The following is an 18,981-nucleotide window of genomic DNA, read 5'->3' as shown; positions in this document are numbered from 1 at the left end:
GCAGGGGTGTCTGGGTAAAAAATTCTGGGCTGATTTGCGCAAATCATACCTCTGCTGAATCCCACGGGTGTCCTCTTTTTCGGAAATGCATGGGATTCCCTGTTTTCCTTGGTGGCTTGGACACCCGAGGCCCATATCTGTAGGATGTGAGAGTATGAAATTCAGGTGTGAAAAGACTTGGGGTTACTTGTGTTTTAGGCTTTCCCCTTGGCGCCCAGGTAGGTGCACCCACACATGTGAGGTACCGTTTTCATCAGGACACCTGTGGGAACGCGGGACAGTAGGCCATGTGTTGTTAGCAGCGTGTTTCAATGGGTGAGCCGAGTGAAATGTCCGGAAAAGGCTTTTTTTTCCCACATTTCGGACTTTACGGGGGTGTCTGGGTAATAAATTCTGGGCCGATTTGCGCAAATCATACCTCTGCGGATTCCTACAGTTGTCCTCTTTTTGGAAATGCATGGGGTTCCCTGTTTTCCTTGCTGGCTTGGACACCCGAGACCCATATCTGTATGGTGTGCCTGTCTGGAAAAGTGTGAAATTCAGCTGTCAGAACAGGTTTGGGGTTACCTGTGTTATAGGCTTTCCCCTTGGTGTCCAGGTAGGTGCACCCACACATGTGAGGTACCGCTTTCATTGGGACACCTGTGGGAACGCGGGACAGTGGGCCATGTGTTGTTGGCGGCGTGTTTCGATGGGTGAGCCGAGTGAAATGTGCGGAAAATGCATTTTCTTCCCACATTTCGGACTTTGCGGGGGGGTCTGAGTAATAAATTTTGGACCGATTTGCTCAAATCATACCTCTGTGGATTCCCACGGGCGTCCTCCTTTCGGAAATGCATGGGGTTCCCTGTTTTTCTTGGTGGCTTGGACACCCGAGGCCAATATCTGTATGGTGTACCCGTCTGGAAAAGTGTGAAATTCAGCTGTCAGAACAGATTTGGGGTTACCTGTGTTATAGGCTTTCCTCTTGGTGTCCACATAGGTTCACCCACACATGTGAGGTAGCGTTTTCATCGGGACACCTGTTTGAGTGGTGAACGGTAGGCCATGCTTTTCTGGCGGCGTGTTTCGTTGGGTGAGCCGAGTGAAATGTGCGGAAAATGAATTTTTTTCCCCACATTTCAGACTTTGCGGGGTGTCTGGGTTATAAATTCTGGGCCGATTTGCGCAAATCATACCTCTGTGGATTCCCACTGGTGTCCTCTTTTCAGAAATGCATGGGGTTCCCTGTTTTCATTGGTGGCTTGGACACCCGAGGCCCATATCTGTATGATGTGAGTGTGTGAAATTCAGGTGTGAAAACAGACTTGGGTTTACTTGTGCTTTCGGCTTTCCCCTTGGCGCCCAGGTAGGTGCACCCACACATGTGAGGTACTGTTTTCATCGGGACACCTGTGGGAACGCGGGGCGGGAGGCCATGTGTTGTTGGCTGCGTGTTTCGATGGGTGAGCTGAGTGAAATGTTCCGAAAATGCGTTTTCTTCCCACATTTCGGATTTTGCAGGGGTGTCTGGGTAATAAATTCTGGCCGATTTGCACAAATCAAACCTCTGCGGATTCCCACGGATGTCCTCTTTTTGGAAATGCATGGGGTTCCCTGTTTTCCTTGGTGGCTTGGATACCCGAGGCCCATATCTGTATGATGTGAGAGTGTGAAATTCAGGTGTGAATACAAACTTGGGGTTACTTGTGTTTTAGGCTTTCACCTTGGCGTCCAGGTAGGTACACCCACACATGTGAGGTACCGTTTTCATCAGGACACCTGTGGGAACGCGTGACAGTACGCCATGTGTTGTTGCCGGCGTGTTTCGATTGGTGAGCCGAGTGAAATGTGCGGAAAATGCGTTTTTTTTCCCCACATTTTGGACTTTGCAGGGTTGTCTGGGTAATAAATTCTGGGTCGATTTGCGCAAATCAAACCTCTGCGCATTCCCACGGGTGCCCTCTTTTCTGAAATGCATTGAGTTCCCGGTTTTCCTTGGTGGCTTGGACACTAGAGGCCCATACTTGTATGATGTACGCGTCTGCAGAGTGTGAAATTCAGGTGTGAAAACAGACTTGGGGTTTCTTGTGTTTTAGGCTTTCCCCTTGGCGCCCAGGTAGGTGCACCCATACATGTGAGGTACCGTTTTCATCGGCACACCTTTGGGAACGCGGGAAGGTATAACATTTGTTGTGTTTGTGTGGCTTTCATAACGTTTTGACCCATTTGCTGGTGCCCTTTGTAACACAACCCTTTCATTTCCCAAATGTGACCTACATTTAGTCGCTGCTTTAGGCACCATACACTTTTGTAACCTGTACAAGTCACCTACCCTTGAAAAGGTCTGCCTGTGCTGTTTCTAAAAAATGTATGCTTGCTGTTCCTCACCACATTGGTTTTCCCGGTTTACATACACATGCTAATTGCGTCTGTTCAGGCCGTGAGCATAAAACTCCTGTGTACCATGGCTCAGTGTTTGGCTTGTGGTATTGCTTGTTTTGTAAAACACTACAAAAAATGTGTGCTTTCCTAACTGCAAGAGTCGGGGGAATGTAGCGCAGCATTGCTTTTCTCAAAATTCATAGAAGCCATTGCCGTACCAAGCCAACCATGTCCAACACATACCTTTTTTTCAGTCATTTTCCTGCTTTTCCCCCAATCTATGGCATTTTCCCCTACCTAGTTGTTGCCTGACCTATGCAAATCACCCATTTCTCAACTTTAATTTTGTCTACTTTTCAGTAATATATGCCTTTCTGTCCTCCAATTCGGCTTTTCTACCCTTTTCTTCCATTCCATCCATGCATGTCCAATTGGCAAAAATGGCCAAAATTGCATACCTCTCACAAAATGGTTGATAAACACATCAAAATAATGTTTTTTCGTTTCCACTCAACATGTTCTTGAAAGCCAGGAAATTGGGGAATTCAGAACAGCAAACCATTTGTTCCTAGCTCTTACAAGGAAAAAAACCACAAGCTTCTTTGTACATCATTTAATTTGCCTTTTTTTGAAAAAACACAAAATCTTCGCACTTTTTGGGTATTTTCTCTCACCCCCTACAGCAACCTAGGATTCCTGAGTGTCGTTACGACCGCCTACATGTGGGAAAAAAGGAGCCAAATTTGGCCAAGATATCTCATGTAACAAAAAAGTTACAAGGCTTTGAATGGCCACATACCGAAATCACCAAAAAAGGCCTTGGCACTGGGGGGAAATACCCATGGCAGTTAAAGGGTTAAAATATACTACTTAACAAACCTTCTAACATTCAAGACATTCTGACCTCATAGAAAAGATCTTCCTATAAAGCGCTTCTCTGCAAAGAATTACATTTCTAATTTCTATAACATTTAAAGTCAGTGATCAACCCAATAGTTTATCACGTTCGGTTTGAGGGGGAGTGGATCTATCTCCATTACATTCAGTTTGAGGGGGAGGGAGTACTCATTCCTTTACACTCTCTACACCAACGTAACGACCCTAGCTCTGCTCTCTCTTAACACATCCACCCACTCTAGCTCCGCTCTCTCTAGCCCCCAGCACCGCCGACTTATGCTCTCTCGCCCCCACCCGACCTCCGCTGTGCTCTCTCTACAGAACCCCACCCGCCATAGCTCTGATCTCTCTATCTCTCTACAGCCACCCACCTGCCCTAGCTCTGATCTTTCTACAGGCACCCACCACCCTAGCTCTGCTCTCTCTACAGTCACTGACCTGCCCTAGCTCTGCTCTCTCTACACCCACCCACCCTAGCTCTGCTCTCTCTACACCCACCCACCCTTCCTAGCTCTGCTCTCTCCACAGCCACCCACCGCCCTAGCTCTGCTCTCTCTATACCCACCTACCTGCCTCAGCCCTCCTCTCTCCGCACTAACCCCCGACTCACCCTAGCTCTACTCTCTCTACCCCCACCCAACCACCTTAGCTCTGCTCTTTCTACTCCCATCCACCAGCCCTATCTCTGCTCTCTCTACAGCCACTGACCTGCCCTAACACTGCTCTCTCTTCACCAGCCCACCGGCCCTAGGTCTGCTCTCTCTACAGCCACTCACCTGCCCTAGTTCTGCTCTCTATACATCCACCCTCGCTCTGCTCTCTCTCCAAGCGCTGCTCTCTCTAAAGCAGACCACCCGCCCTAGTTCTGCTCTCTCTACAATAGCACTGCACTCTGTATATCGACCCACCTGACCTAGCTCTGCTCTCTCTACACCCACCCACCCTAGCTCTGCTCTCTCTTCAATCACCCACCCACCTTAGCCGTGTTCTCTGTACACTCATGCACCCGCCCTAGCTCTCTCTCTAAAAACCACCCACCCGCTGTAGCTCTGCTTTCTCTACAAAGCTCTGCTCTCTATACAAATCTCTGCTCTCTCTGCAGAGCCGTGCTCTATCTACAAAGCATTGCTCTTGCCTCAAAAGCTCTACTCTCTCTATACCCACCTACCTGCCTCAGCCCTCCTCTCTCCGCACTTACCCCCGACCAACCCTAGCTCTACTCTCTCTACCTCCACCCAACCACCTTAGCTCTGCTCTTTCTACTCCCATCCACCAGCCCTATCTCTGCTCTCTCTACAGCCACTGACCTGCCCTAACACTGCTCTCTCTTCACCCACCCACCGGCCCTAGGTCTGCTCTCTCTACAGCCACTCACCTGCCCTAGTTCTGCTCTCTATACACCCACCCTAGCTCTGATCTCTCTTCAAGCGCTGCTCTCTCTAAAGCAGACCACCCGCCCTAGTTCTGCTCTCTCTACAATAGCACTGCACTCTGTATATCGACCCACCTGACCTAGCTCTGCTCTCTCTACACCCACCCACCCTAGCTCTGGTCTCTCTTCAATCACCCACCCACCCTAGCCGTGTTCTCTGTACACTCATGCACCCGCCCTAGCTCTGCTCTCTCTAAAAACCACCCACCCGCTGTAGCTCTGCTTTCTCTACAAAGCTCTGCTCTCTATACAAATCTCTGCTCTCTCTGCAGAGCCGTGCTCTATCTACAAAGCATTGCTCTTGCCTCAACAACTCTACTCTCTCTACATCCACCCACCTTCCCTAGCTCTTATCTCTCTACAAGTTCTGCTCTCACTACAACCACCCACCCGTCCTAGCTCTGCTTTCTCTACAAAGCACTGCTCTTTCTACACCCACCCAACTGCTCTAGCTCTGCTCTCTCTACATAGCCCTGCTCTCTCTACATCCACCCATCTGTCCTAGCTCTTCTCTCTCTACACCCACCTACCCACCCTAGCTGTGCTCTCTCTTAACCCATACACCCACCCTAGCTCTGCTCTCTCTAGCCCTGACCCACCCAACCTCTGCTGTGCTCTCTCTATAGCCCCCCACCCACCATAGCGCTGCTCTCTCTACAGCCACCCACCTGCCCTAGCTCTGCTCTCTCTACACCCACCCACTCTAGCTCTGCTCTCTCTACACCCACCCACCCTAGCTCTGCTTTCTCTACAAGCTCTGCTCTCTCTATAACCCCCAACCCGCCCTGGCTCTGCTCTCTCTACCCCCACCCACCTGCCCTAGCTCTGCTCTCTCTACAGTTGCACCCACCTGCCCTAGCTCTGCTCTCTCTCTACATATACCCACCTTCCCTAGCTCTGCTCGCTCTACAATTGCACCCGCCCGCCCTAGCTCTGCTCTCTCTCTACATATACCCACCTTCCCTAGCTCTGCTCTCTCTACAATTGCACCCGCCCGCCCTAGCTCTGCTCTCTCTATAAAGCGCTGCTCACTATACATCCACCCATCTGCCCTACCTCTGCTCTCTCTACAAAACGGCCACCCACCCACCCTAGCACTGCTATTTCTACAACCACCCAGCTGTCCTAGTTCTGCTCTCTCTTCACCCACCCACCTGCCCTAGCTCTGCTCTACACGCTCTGCTCTCTCTACATAGCTGTGCTCTCTCTGCTAATAGCTCTGCTCTCTCTACAAGTACTGCTCTCTCTACATCCACCCACCCGCCCTAGCTCTGCTCTCTATACATAGCTCTGCTCTCTCTGCTAATAGCTCTGCTCTCTCTACAAGTACTGCTCTCTCTACATCCACCCAACCACCCTAGCAAAGCTCTTACTACATCCACCCACCTGCCCTAGCTCTGCTCTCTCTACACCCACCCACCTTCCCTGGGTCTGCTCTCTCTACATGCTCTGCTCTCTCTACATGAAGCTCTACTCTCTCTAAAATGGCTTTGCTCTCTCTGCACCAACTCACCAGCCCTAGCGCTGCTCTCTCTACATAACTCTTCTCTCTGTATAATAGTTCTGCTCTATCTACAGCCACCCACCCGCCGTAGTACTGCTCTCTCTACACTCACCCACCAGCCCTACCTCTGCTGTCTCTATATCCACCTACCCGCCCTAGCCCTGCACTCCTTACACCCACCCAACCTAGCTCTGCTCTCAATACAAAGCTCTGCTCTCTCTACAGATACCCACCCACCGCCCTAACTCTGCTCTCTCTACACCCATCCTCCCGCCCTAGCTCTGCTTTCTCTACCATAGCTCTACTCTCTGAACACCTGCCCCACCCGCCATAGCTCTGCTCTCTCTACACCCATCCATCTGCCCTAGCTCTGCTCTCTCAACACCCAACCAACCGCCCTAGCTCTGCTATCTCTACATCCCCCACCTGCCCTAGCTTTGCTCTCTCTGCAAGCTCTGCTCTCTCTATAATTGCACCCACCCGCCCTAGCTCGGCTCTGTCTACATTAGCCCACCTGCCCTAGCTCTGCTCTTTCTACAGCCACGCACCCACCCTAACGCTGCTCTCTCTACATCCACCCACCTGCCCTAGTGCCGCTCTCTCTACACCCACCCACCCTAGCTCTGCTCTGTCTACACCCAGCCACCCGCCCTAGCTCATCTCTCTCTACAAACACCCACCCACCCTAGTACCGCTCTCTACTGCCACCCACCCACCCTAGCTCTGCTCTAGCTACGAACACCCGCCCGCCCTTGCACTGCTCTCTCTATACCCACCCACCTGCCCTAGTGCTGCTCTCTCTAGAAAGCTCTGCACTTTCTACAAAGCAAACACACCCACCCTAGCTCTGCACTCTGTACATCCACCCACCCGCCATAGCTCTGCTCTCTTAACACCCACCCACCCGAGCTCTGCTCTCTCTACAAGGTGTTCTGTCTCTACACACACCCACCCACCCTAGCCCTGCTCTCTCTACAACCACCCACCCGCCCTAGCTCTGCTCTATCTACAAACACCCGCCCGCCCTTGCACTGCTCTCTCTATAACCACCCACCTGCCCTAGTGCTGCTCTCTCTAGAAAGCTCTGCTCTTTCTTCAAAGCAAACACACCCACCCTAGCTCTGCTCTCTGTACATCCACCCACCCGCCATAGCTCTGCTCTCTTAAGACCCACCCACCCGAGCTCTGCTCTCTCTACAAGGTGTGCTCTCTCTACACACACCCATCCATCCTAGCCCTGCTCTCTCTACAACCACCCACCCTCCCTAGCCCTGCTCTCTCGACACCCAACCACCTGCCCTAGCCCTGCTCTCTCGACAAACCCCCACCCACCCTAGCCCTACTCTCTCGACAACCACACACGCGCCCTAGCCCTGCTCTCCCGACACCCACCCACCTGGCCTAGCTCTGCTCTCTCTACAAGCTTGCTTCTGGACTCTCCCAGTTCTCAATGTCTCCCCTTTTTCTCCCCTTTCCCAGGCATCGACATGATGATGATGTAACCCTGATGCCTGTACAATATACTACAAAGTACAGCTCTGCAACTCTATAATCTCCTTTGTCCGTTTATAACACTAACACAGTACGTCAATGTAACTCACTCACCTGATACTGTTCCCTTCTTTGTACAAGGGTTTAAGCTATGTAAACAACGTAGCTGTATTCTTAAGTCAATTAAAGCATATGTAACCATATTCTTAAGGCATTTAAAGCATATGTAACCGTATTCTTAAGGCATGTATTGGATATGTAACTGTATTCTTAAGTCAAGCGCCCAGATGCCTGAGGGCTAGGCGTGCTCTACAAATGTAATACATAAAATGAGGGTAGGGTGGTGCTGGAGCATGTGCACCCTCCCTTATGTAGTCCTGCTGTTTTGGACTTAAGAGATCTGACACAATACAGGCAGACTAACGCTTGCCTGCCTTAGAATTCTATCCGTCCTTCCATGCCCAAGCTGCGCCACACCTTGAACTCCAAAGCCATGACACCACGTTTCTACTATTGGTAAAGTGGCGGACCTGCTTGTTGATTGTGCTACTGTGTCAGGTTGTGCTGAGCCTGACACTTGGGGGCAGGAAGGGATTTGTACTGGCCGAGAATCAGGTGGGCAGCAGGGTCACTTGAAATGTCATCTGACACTACCTTGTTGCTGCCATCACCTCTTGGGTAGGTTGCTTCACAAGCAGGTCTCTGGCAATTGATGTGTGCTTCCCATACACGGCCTTGTGCTGCCTGCAGAAGTACATGCTTATTGAGGTGGTGAACGATGTGTGCTCCTCCTTCCTTTACCCAAATGCACTGTCTTTTTACAGAGATTGCAAATTACACTGCCTATCTCCCCCCTGATGGCCTCACTCAAGCCAAAGTACTGCCATACCCACTACCAGACTGGTGAGGATGTATTGGTCCACGCTTGCCTGCTTAAGTGAAACCCGAGATGCACTACCTCTCCCCCGGGTCATGCAAATGTGTAATGGCTTCAGTCTTCTCCTCTTTAGCCATATGCTGGGGATGATCTGTTGCTCCTCCCCCTGGTGCTCTTTCATCTCCTGCAGTACCACCTCCTCCTCCTGCTCTCCCTTTCTCCCCATCTCCACCTGTGAGGCTTTGACTGCTTGCTGCTGCTGCAGTACCACCGACTCACCACTAAAGTAAAATTCTAAATACTGGTCTGCATGATACCGGAAGGAACTCGTGCAATGACTCTATGTTTAACACCACCTACCCCTTGTTGTTGAAAGCCTGCCCCATAGCCTCTCTCTCTCTCTCTCTCTCTCTCTCTCTCTCTCTCTCTCTCTCTCTCTCTCTCTAGCTCTCCCAACTCTCTGTCTTCCAATACTGGCAGTCCCAAAACAGATGGAATTATAACGTTTGGGCCCGCACTGGGGCAGGGGGCACAACACTCACCGGGGGCTGCAGGCGCATGATGGCGGCGTAGCGTGCAGTGCGAGTCTGTAGGCCGGCTACTTTCTCAAAATGACCAGTCACGGAGGGGGGGCGGGTGGGCAGAACCCAGGAAATGGAAAGTGGGTTGCGAACAAGGGCTGCACACAGGCCTGGCGGGGTCCCAAAACAGATGGAATTATAACATTTGGGCACAGGGGTCTGGGGGCACAACACTCACCGGGGGCTGCAGGTGCATGATGGCAGTGTCGCGTGCAGTGCGGGTCTTCTTCTTCTTCTTAATTAACGAACGCGCGGGCGGACCCACACAGGCGCTTCCCCATCCTAAAGGATGATGTGCACCAACCCCACCAATCAACACACAGGCCACACTTCCACACAAACCACCATCTACCCAACCACAAACAACCACACCCCCCAATTCAACACCACCAGCCACCCTACCGCAAACTACACCCCACCAATCCACACCAACAGACAACACCCCAAACACACACCACCCAGCGTGCCCGGAGACAGGCACGCAGACCCGCAAGACCCCAGCCCGTACGCCTACACATGCGCTTCAGGCGAGGCACCGCGCGCTGCCGCCCACCCACCGCGACCAACCCGAGCGACACCCACACTACCACACGAACCTCCAGCCACCAAACCACAAACAACCACACCCCCCACCACCAAACCACCACCCAGCGAGCCCCGGAGACAGGCGCACAGACCCGCGAGACCCCAGCCCGTTCCCCTTCACACGCGCTTCAGGCGAGGCACCGCGCGCTGCCACCCACCCACCGCGACCAACCCGAGCGACACCCACACTCCCACACGTACCTCCAGCCACCAAACCACAAACAACCACTACCCCCAATTCAACACCAGCCACCCGCAACCCCACCGCAAACAACCACACCCCACCAATCCAACACCAGCCACCCGCAACCCCACCGCAAACAACCACACTCCACCAATCCATACCAACAGACACAACACCCCAAACTCACACCACCCAGCGAGCCCAGAGACCGGCGCGCAGACCCGCGAGACCCCAGCCCGTACGCCTACACATGCGCTTCAAGCGAGGCACCGCGCGGTGCTGCCCACCCACCGCGACCAACCCGAGCGACACCCACACTCCCACACGAACCTCCAGCCACCAAACCACGAACAACCACCACCCCCAATTCAACACCAGCCACCCGGAACCCCACCGCAAACAACCACACCCCACCAATCCAACACCAGCCACCCGCAACCCCACCGCAAACAACCACACCCCACCAATCCACACCAACAGACACAACACCCCAACACACACCACCCAGCGTGCCCGGAGACAGGCACGCAGACCCGCAAGACCCCAGCCCATACGCCTACACATGCGCTTGAGGCGAGGCACCGCGCGCTGCCGCCCACCCACCGCGACCAACCCGAGCGACACCCACACTACCACATGAACCTCCAGCCACCAAACCACAAACAACCACCACTCCCAATTCAACACCACCAGCCACCCTACCACAAACCACACCCAACCAATCCACACCAACAGCTACCCTACCGCAAACAAACGCCCCCCACCAACTCACACCCCGACCCCAGCTCCGCCATCCACCCGCCACTTCCAAACGCATCCCCCATCCGCGCAACACCTCTCAACAACCCAACCACCGTCCCGAAACTTGTCGACCGCACTTCAACGTCTAGTTCCCATTAGCAGAGACGCCTGCAGTGCGGGTCTGTAGGCCCGGCTGCTTTCTCAAAATGACCAGTCACGGAGGGAGGGCGGGTTGGGAGGCAGGAGGGGAGAACCCAGGAAATGGAAAGTGGGTTGCGAACAAGGGCTGCACACGGGCCCGGCGGGGTCCCAAAACATATGGAATTAGAACGTTTGGGCCCGCACAGGGGTCTGGGGGCACAACACTCACCGGGGCTGCAGGCGCAGGATGGCGGCATCGCGTGCAGTGCGGGTCTGTAGGCCCGGCTGCTTTCTCAACAAAAAAAAAAAATTAGGTGAGCAATATGGTTCCACAGGGGAGTTTGTGGAGGTACCCCAAAGTCCCTGACTTTGTTTTTATTTTAACGCATGGATTTGTGCATTCTACAGCACAATTCTCCTAAATTATTTGGCGTTTTATCCTTTTTTTCTTTTTTTTTTTCTTTATTTGTATTTGGTTTCAAGAACAAAACCTTTACAAAAACAGTCAATTATTCAAATACAAAGAAACAGAAAATCTACACATAAAGAATAATCCAGTTTAGCAAACGTACACAAAATACAGTACAATTACCTAAATTTCAATAAAATTACGTAATACAAGGTATAAAATCGAGGTTAATATGCTTGCTACAATAATACAGTTATTTCAGTTCTTCCAAAAACTTACTTTAAAATATCAACTCACATACATTTGACAGAAATCGTACAATTGAGATTTTTAAGGGAATTGAGTTGCCATGAAGCATATTCCACCAAAGTTCATCTGGGAAGTATCTCTCAGTTGGTGATGCAAACTTTCCAAAATAGGTTACACGCTCCTTGTAATGATTTCACATTCTAACAATAGATGTCTTAGAGTTTCTTTTATGATTGGATTCTTACAAAAGCGACAAGGAACATGACCTTTCCCAAATTTATCTCTGATTTCTAGTATTTTCCCAGTGGATAGCACATTAAAATGAAATCGCATAAAATTACATCTCCATTTTTTCTGCGGAAATGTTACTAAGTATGTTCCAAAGCTCCCACCGACTTCCAATCTGAAACCATTTCGGAGAATAGATATGATCTTTTTACTTTCTCCATAGTTTCTGCCCAGTCTGCCCATCTGATTCTATTTTTCACATGAATGGCGTTAGTTATCAGATGTTTCAAATCTGTGCGGATTTAGCTAGCAGTATTTTTGACAATTCATACAATGATAATAAAAACTTTGATTTAGTTGTCCCCAATCTCAGCCGAACGCCCAGAAATGCATATAGATTATTCCCTGATCCCACTAATAGTTTTCTTAGTAATGGCAATTTTTTCCATTCAATTTGGCTTTTCAGCAATTGAAGGCCCAATTCATATCTAATGGCAGATATAGGAATGCATTTTGGAAGGCAATAAAGTATACGTCTCCAGTACTTAGACTCGATCCTTGAGCATATTTGTTGTAAGCATTGAGGAAAAAATTCAAGGCCGTAGCTGAGCTTCGGGACAGCTTTTCAATTATAAAAACGTTACAAAGGCAAAAAAGAGAATTTACAATACATCCTGTCTATTCTTTTAGTCTGTGTAATAAAATTAGTCACTTGTTCCCCCAGCACATTAAAATAAGCATTTTTTGTTATATGATCGCTTAGTCTCAAGCTTATAGTCCTTTAAATACCAGCTATGTCTTATTGCTTTCTTATTTGGGCCCAAAATTAGAATTATAGATTTCTTTTGATTTATCTTTAGACCATTAACATCTATGTATTCCTTGAATTTATTTATCAAACATTGAAGTCCCACTTGGGTTCCATCTAACAACAAAAAATCATCAGCGTAAGAACACCAATTTAACTTTGTCCCTTCAATTTTGGGCGTAATAAATTCAGCCGTGTCCAGTGCAGTTGCGACGCCAGATATAAAAAGGTTGAACAAGGTAGGGCCAAATATACAGCCCTATCTGAGACCATTCGACGTAGGTATAGGGATTGAAAGTTTACCTTCCTGGTTCATTATGACTTTAATAACAGAACCCTCATGTAGATGGATTAGGAGAGATAGAATATTCTTAGGGATTCCTATAAATGCCATTTTGGACCACAGCAGGGACCTATTCACTCTATCAAATGCTTGTGATAAATCAATACTTGCCACAAATATCGGGGTGGCCACTCTGGAACTTTGGTAGTCCTGTAGGAGTGAAAAGATTAGGTCACCCAATTCTGTTCCCATTCGCTTTCTGAAGCCGAACTGGTTGCAATGTAATATTGAGTCTTTTTCTATCCACTCTTCAATCGAGTGGAGAACCAAGCCAGCAAAAATCGTAGAGTCGGCATCCAGTAAAGATATGGGCCGATAGTTTTGTGGGTCACCCCATCCCCCTTTTTATATATGGGAATGACGAATGAAATTCTCCAGGTCGATGGAATACACTTCGAAGTTGCAATGTTCCCAAACAGGATGAAGAGAGAATTTGTCCATAAGAAGGGGTCAGCCTTAAATATGATGTTCGATAGGCCTTTGGGTCCTGCCGCTCTGGAAGGGTTAGATTTTGTAATTTGGGACATTATCTCAAGTTCAGAGAAAAAACATTCCCAATCGTGTTCATGTATTCCCGGCCTCATTATACCAGGGATTTTATCTGCTGCATAAAGTGCCCCAAAGTGTCCTACCCAGGCCTCCTCTGATACGCTATTCAGCTGAGACGATAATAAGGGGATTCCAGTGCGTGAATTAGTTTCCAAAAATTCCTAGAGGAACCGTTTTTTAACGCTCTTAGCATAGCCTCACTGTCTTTTTGTAGCATTGTAGCCTTGTGTAATTTCAACCAATTTTTCATTTTTTTTTTTGCGGATTAACAAGATTTTCCCTTCCTGATTGAGAGACAGAGTTTTCATTTTCTGTAAATTTTTATTACACAATTTTTGTGTTCTTTGATTAGGTGATCAAAAACATGAGGATGTTTGGGACAAGCTGTGCTAATCTTTGAGTTGTTTAATCGGGTGATTATTTTCCCGATGTAAGTACTAAATTTCTCACCCAAGACTAACTTCCATCGTTCAGCCAATTGTAGCCCATAGTTGTCATTATTGATAGCCATGTTAATTTTTGACACGTTGCCCGGGTGCCACAATATTCTATTTTTTGTTGGTTTCACTTCTACAAGTGACCTATACCAATTCCTCGGGTTTTGCTGACGATTTAAATACAGTTCTATTTTGAGAAATCTATGATCACTAAAATCATTATTAACCAGTTTAAACGATGCACAAGCTTTGTACAAATTGCCAGACAGGAATATGTGGACAATTGTAGAAGTGAATAGGCCATTCGACCATGTATAGGTGTCATCCAAACTGTTATTCAATTGGTTCGCATGATAAAGGCCCCAATTCGAAAAGAATGCGTTCCAGATGTGACCTTGTAATTTTTTTCCAGGGGCAGCCAAGAGGGCCTCCCTCAATTATTTGACCATTTCATTTCCACCAAAAGGGCATCAATCTCCTTGATTTTCATCTCTAGATGATAAACGGGATTAAAATATATATTAATCACCAGGTCAAAGATTGTGCCCAAAGTATAAGACATTTCTAAGACCACTACAAGGACTCCAAGAACCGAGGAAATAGTTTCAAGGATTTTCATTCCCACACTGATCTTTACATCAATAATAAGTCCCCCAGAAGGGCGACCCCTGCTGGCTTTAGTTGCCAGTTGGAACCTCGAGTCAAAACCGTCAATGTGAAATTTTGAGACCAACCATGATTCCTGTATACATATAATGCTGTTAGTAACAATATCTGTGCATAGCTCCTTAGAGGAAGTTAAATGTGAGTAACCCCTCGAATTCCAGGATAATATTGAGATCTTATTCTATGGTCCCACTCTTAGATTTTTAAATTCTGCTACGGATTCCTTCAAAGTTTGGGCCAGTAGCATCCATGAATTTACATCATCACTTTTAGGAGGAAGCCAGTTACCTCCATTGACATTTCTCTCTTTTCTCTCCTTTTTAACTTCCTCCACCAATATATAAAGTTCCACCCCAAAATTCCTGTTGAACCCTTCTATTCTTTCTCTAGTATCATCCCTTTTGTTTCAGGTAGGTAGTTATTCCTAGGGTTGAATATTGACACTCAGATTAAAATCTTTTATGTCATATCCCAATCTATTCAGTTCCACAGTCTCTTTTACGACCAAATCATGTACGGTACATGAATGGAATACCAATCGTACAAAGTCAAAACGATCCGGATGGATGCAATCGATTAGTTTTAAGTCTGCAGATGTTAACAGTCTCAAATTAGGAATTTCCCTAAACAGCGACAAAACTAAATTTCTATTCAGGCTCGGTGGGCCTCCATAGTCAAATCGAAAGAATAAAAACATGCTCCGATAGTCAGTCATTATGGGTCGCCGCCAACATATTTTCCCAAAGTCCTCATTCTGTGATGGTTTTGGCATAAAGTCCTCGGCAGCTACGTTAAATTCGGTCGCCTCTCCATAAAATTCCTTCCCACGATGTCCCCCGGCCTCCATAGTTACCCCTTGTGCGTGTAAGTCTTTCTTAGGAATATCCGGGGGGACTCCCTCATAGCTGGCGGTTGCCGTAACCGGCAGATTTGAATTATTTTCCTGAATTGAATTAGGATAGTGTGGCATACTTTGTTCTATCATGCTTTTGATCAAGGACACCATAGATGCATTATCCATAGTGTTACGTTCTTCAGTCTTAACATTATCCGTAAGATCCTTATTTTTCACTCCTACGCTTAAATCCGTTTTATGGACTATGTCAGCTGGAGAAGCCTCCAGTTTAGCTGGTTTAATTTTTTCTGTGGGTTCCTTATTTTTCTCTCCTATACTTGGGTCCACTTTATAGACAGTGTCATCTGGAGATACATCAGATTTAAGTGATTTAGTTTGTTCAATATATACCTCCAAAAAAGTGTTGGGACCCACCATTTTGTCCTTGTCCATATTTTGGGGGAAGATTTAAATCAATGGACTTCTTCTTTACCTGAGTTGAAACACATCCACTTTCCTGAATTTTGTTAACTGGTCCCGGATTACGGGATTTTGATCCATGCACATACGAAACTTTTTGTGAGGGATCTTGCACTCACAGTTTTTTGGAAAACAAGTGATATGTTTATTTACTTTTGGTCTCTTTAGCACCTTTAGTGCCCTTATGCCTCATTTCGTCTGTTAAGGTATTCAAGGCTATACACACTTTCGTTGCCTTGGTGCATGTTGGCAACTCAGTTTCCCGAAAGGGGTCTGTAGAGTATTTGTTCTCACTTGCTTCGTTTGACCTGACCGGTCTTGATTAACAGCCCCCTTTATTATCTGCTTTGCCCCTACCCAAATCTTGTTTCTTTTTTATTGTTGGGAGGGCATCCTCCTGCTCTGGCGGATGAAAGGAATTTGCTGTTTGCATTGCGCCCATCAAGGACATGGATTCATCATCCAACTGTTGCAAGTCCTTCAGAACGTCATTGCAGGACTAATTCTTCAGTTTTCTTTCGAATAAATTCTGACTTTTTTTAGAATTTTTATTTTGTCTAGCATTTCGTTTCTCTAATCTAAGCAAAGAGCGTCTTTCTTTACGGGTAAGTACCAATGTTGGGGTTCCATCAGTATTGGTCGCCCCTCTACTTCTTCATAGTTAGTGTAGGGTCCGCTCATCTCAACTTCAGTTCCTAAATCAATCAAGTCGGTCAACTCCGACAGACTGTCACGGTTCACATTTTCCTCCTGAAAGGAGGACGTAGAAGAGTCTTCCATATATTGCATAAGTTGCAGAGTTTTAATTATGTCTGTCAAGGTGGTTACAAAAGATATCACTTCACTGATCTTCAGAGAATTAGATGCTATTTCTTTCATTAAATGCCTGTCCTGTTCTACATCCCTTTTACCCATGGGCGAATTAATTGGTTCAGGGGCCCCGTCTGGGGCATTTAACATATTTGTAAATCCTCCCATCTCTTTTTTCACATCAATACCTACTAAAATGGTCTGCGTATATTGATTGCTAGAAGGAGGGGGCATGCATAGAGGACATGTGAATTATTATTTTTTTGGTCCATTACCATTGAAGCTATTACATCACAAGTAAACATAGCACCATCCATCTTGTTTAATTTCCACATCATTTCCACAAGTGTATTTTTCAAGGACCTTATTTCCCAATGGGTTTGTTCATGGCCTTTATCTAGTAAATTCAAAATGCGGGTTATTACTGGGAAAGTGTATTCTTCATCCAGAAATGGTTCTGTTTCAGCAAATAAACCCTTAGGTACATTTTTGATTATGAATTTCCTTCGGAAGTGCATTACTCTGACTTTCATTCGGATATTGCTGGTTAGCTTCTTGGCCTGTCTCTTTAGTCCCAGTATTCGAATTTGGCTCAAGGGCAGGGAACTAGACTTCATGTTAACTATACCTCTAGTGGGCTGATGCCTCGATGTTGCACCTACAGTTCCCAACGGAATCCGAGGTGTATTTGCCTCGATATTAGTCACCTGAGAGTTCTAAAGCATAAAAACGTTTTCAACTCCTATAGGCTGGAGCTGAACGGGTGTAGATGGACCTAGGGATAGGCAAATGCGTATACCCAGTTGCTCCTCAATGGCAGGGGCGATTAATGAGCAGTCAAAGATTTTGTTTCGGAACTGATCGTGCATTAGACCATCCATCCATATAGGAGTCCCATTTACCCATACTTCCCTCTCCCTGGTCACTCTTTTCACCCATAGTGTGGTGCCTATCACTCAATTCCTTTAGTGCGTAAATTTGAAGAGCGGTATCACTAGTGGCATTCGTTAATACATCCTGTTGTACACATTCTTTTTTTTCATATTTCCGGCATTGATTTCCGGACTACCTTGGAGTTGCGCAAGAGCATCATTACCTACACATTCTGTACCTTCTGTGGATTTTTCTTGGATACAAGAAATTTCCAGATCAACTATTTCTTGTTCATCCATGTTCCCATGTGGCAGAGAGCCCGTAAGCTTTCTACCACTCCTAAAACCATTAACCATATTCTCTCTGAGTTTCCGTGTTAAATAGAAACTGAGTAACTCTCAAGATTTTATAACTGTAAGAGTTCGATGCTCACAAAACCAATCTTTATTTGCTATAAAAGCGAATAACCTAAACTGTCGTGAGAATGTCAGAAGCCAATTAGCCTACAATGATTTTGCATATAACACTCATACGGCACACAATATTAGCAACTCGGAACGCTTCCGTAATTCGGTTTCTATTTACCATCTAAGTAACGTTCGCAAACAGCAAATTATTTACATCAATACTACTACTTTAAATAGTTACAAGAAGCTGTCTACTATATTGCATATTACATTTCCTAAGGAGGCAGGCGTAGTCTCTAAGCTCAGCATTTCCGGTAGTGGCAGAATACACTTCCCGGATGAACTGACCACTCTACTTTCGGCCGTCCCTCTAAATCGTGAGATTAAGGAAAGGAATTTGTTACTCAAAAAAGGGAACAGACGTCCTCGGTATAAAGTATAAAGGTCTACCTTGGTCAATGAGTCATAAATACTGGCCCCCTCACCGCCTCACCCCGAGCAGCGAATAGCCAACAGTCGCTACTTAGGAGCTACTTCGGAGCGCATGGACTCTGGGTAATGTAGTTTTCTCAGCGGCAGAGGAGGGGCCAGCTCAATGCCTAAAAATAAATAAAATAGGATGTGTAAATACTTATAAAGTGTATAAAGTAAATAACGTTGTAGAATAACATCCTATAATGCAGGGCAAAGCAGTTTATAAGCATACCAATTATACGGAATAGTAAAGTCCAATTAGTATCCAGAGTGTTCTCACAGCCAACAGTCGCTACTTAGGAGCTACTTCGGAGCATGCAGCCTCTGGGTAATCTAGTTTTCTCAGCGGCAGAGGAGGGGCCAGCTCAATTAATGTCTTTTGCAGTTTGTGTTCTGTACCTTTTGATGAACACCACGACACACCAATGAAGTACTCAGGTTCTATAGAAGCAGAAGGCTGGAGGCGTGTTGGTGAGTCGGCAGTGGAGCAGGCAGTCTATTTCTCAGACACAGGGTTAGCAGCAGTGGCGATGTGCTAGCCGCGTCCATTTCGGGCAGAGTCTCTAGGCAAAAGGCGAGGAAGGCTGCGGACAGGAGTCAGCCTTAGTGTTCTAAG

General features: G+C 47.3%; 1 protein-coding gene across 1 annotated transcript in view; it reads left to right on the top strand.

Moving 5' to 3' along the window:
- LOC138566772 (cytochrome P450 2G1-like) overlaps window positions 1-18,981 on the top strand; it is a 747,200-nt gene that overhangs the window by 377,235 nt on the left and 350,984 nt on the right. The gene's annotated exons all lie outside the window — the stretch shown is intronic.

The sequence above is a fragment of the Ambystoma mexicanum genome, chromosome 2p (assembly GCF_040938575.1).
Source record: "Ambystoma mexicanum isolate Mex_15411 chromosome 2p, UKY_AmexF1_1, whole genome shotgun sequence".
NCBI lineage: Eukaryota > Metazoa > Chordata > Amphibia > Caudata > Ambystomatidae > Ambystoma > Ambystoma mexicanum.
The sequence above is the reverse complement of the archived record's forward strand: the minus strand, read 5'-3'. Positions and strand labels throughout refer to the sequence as shown.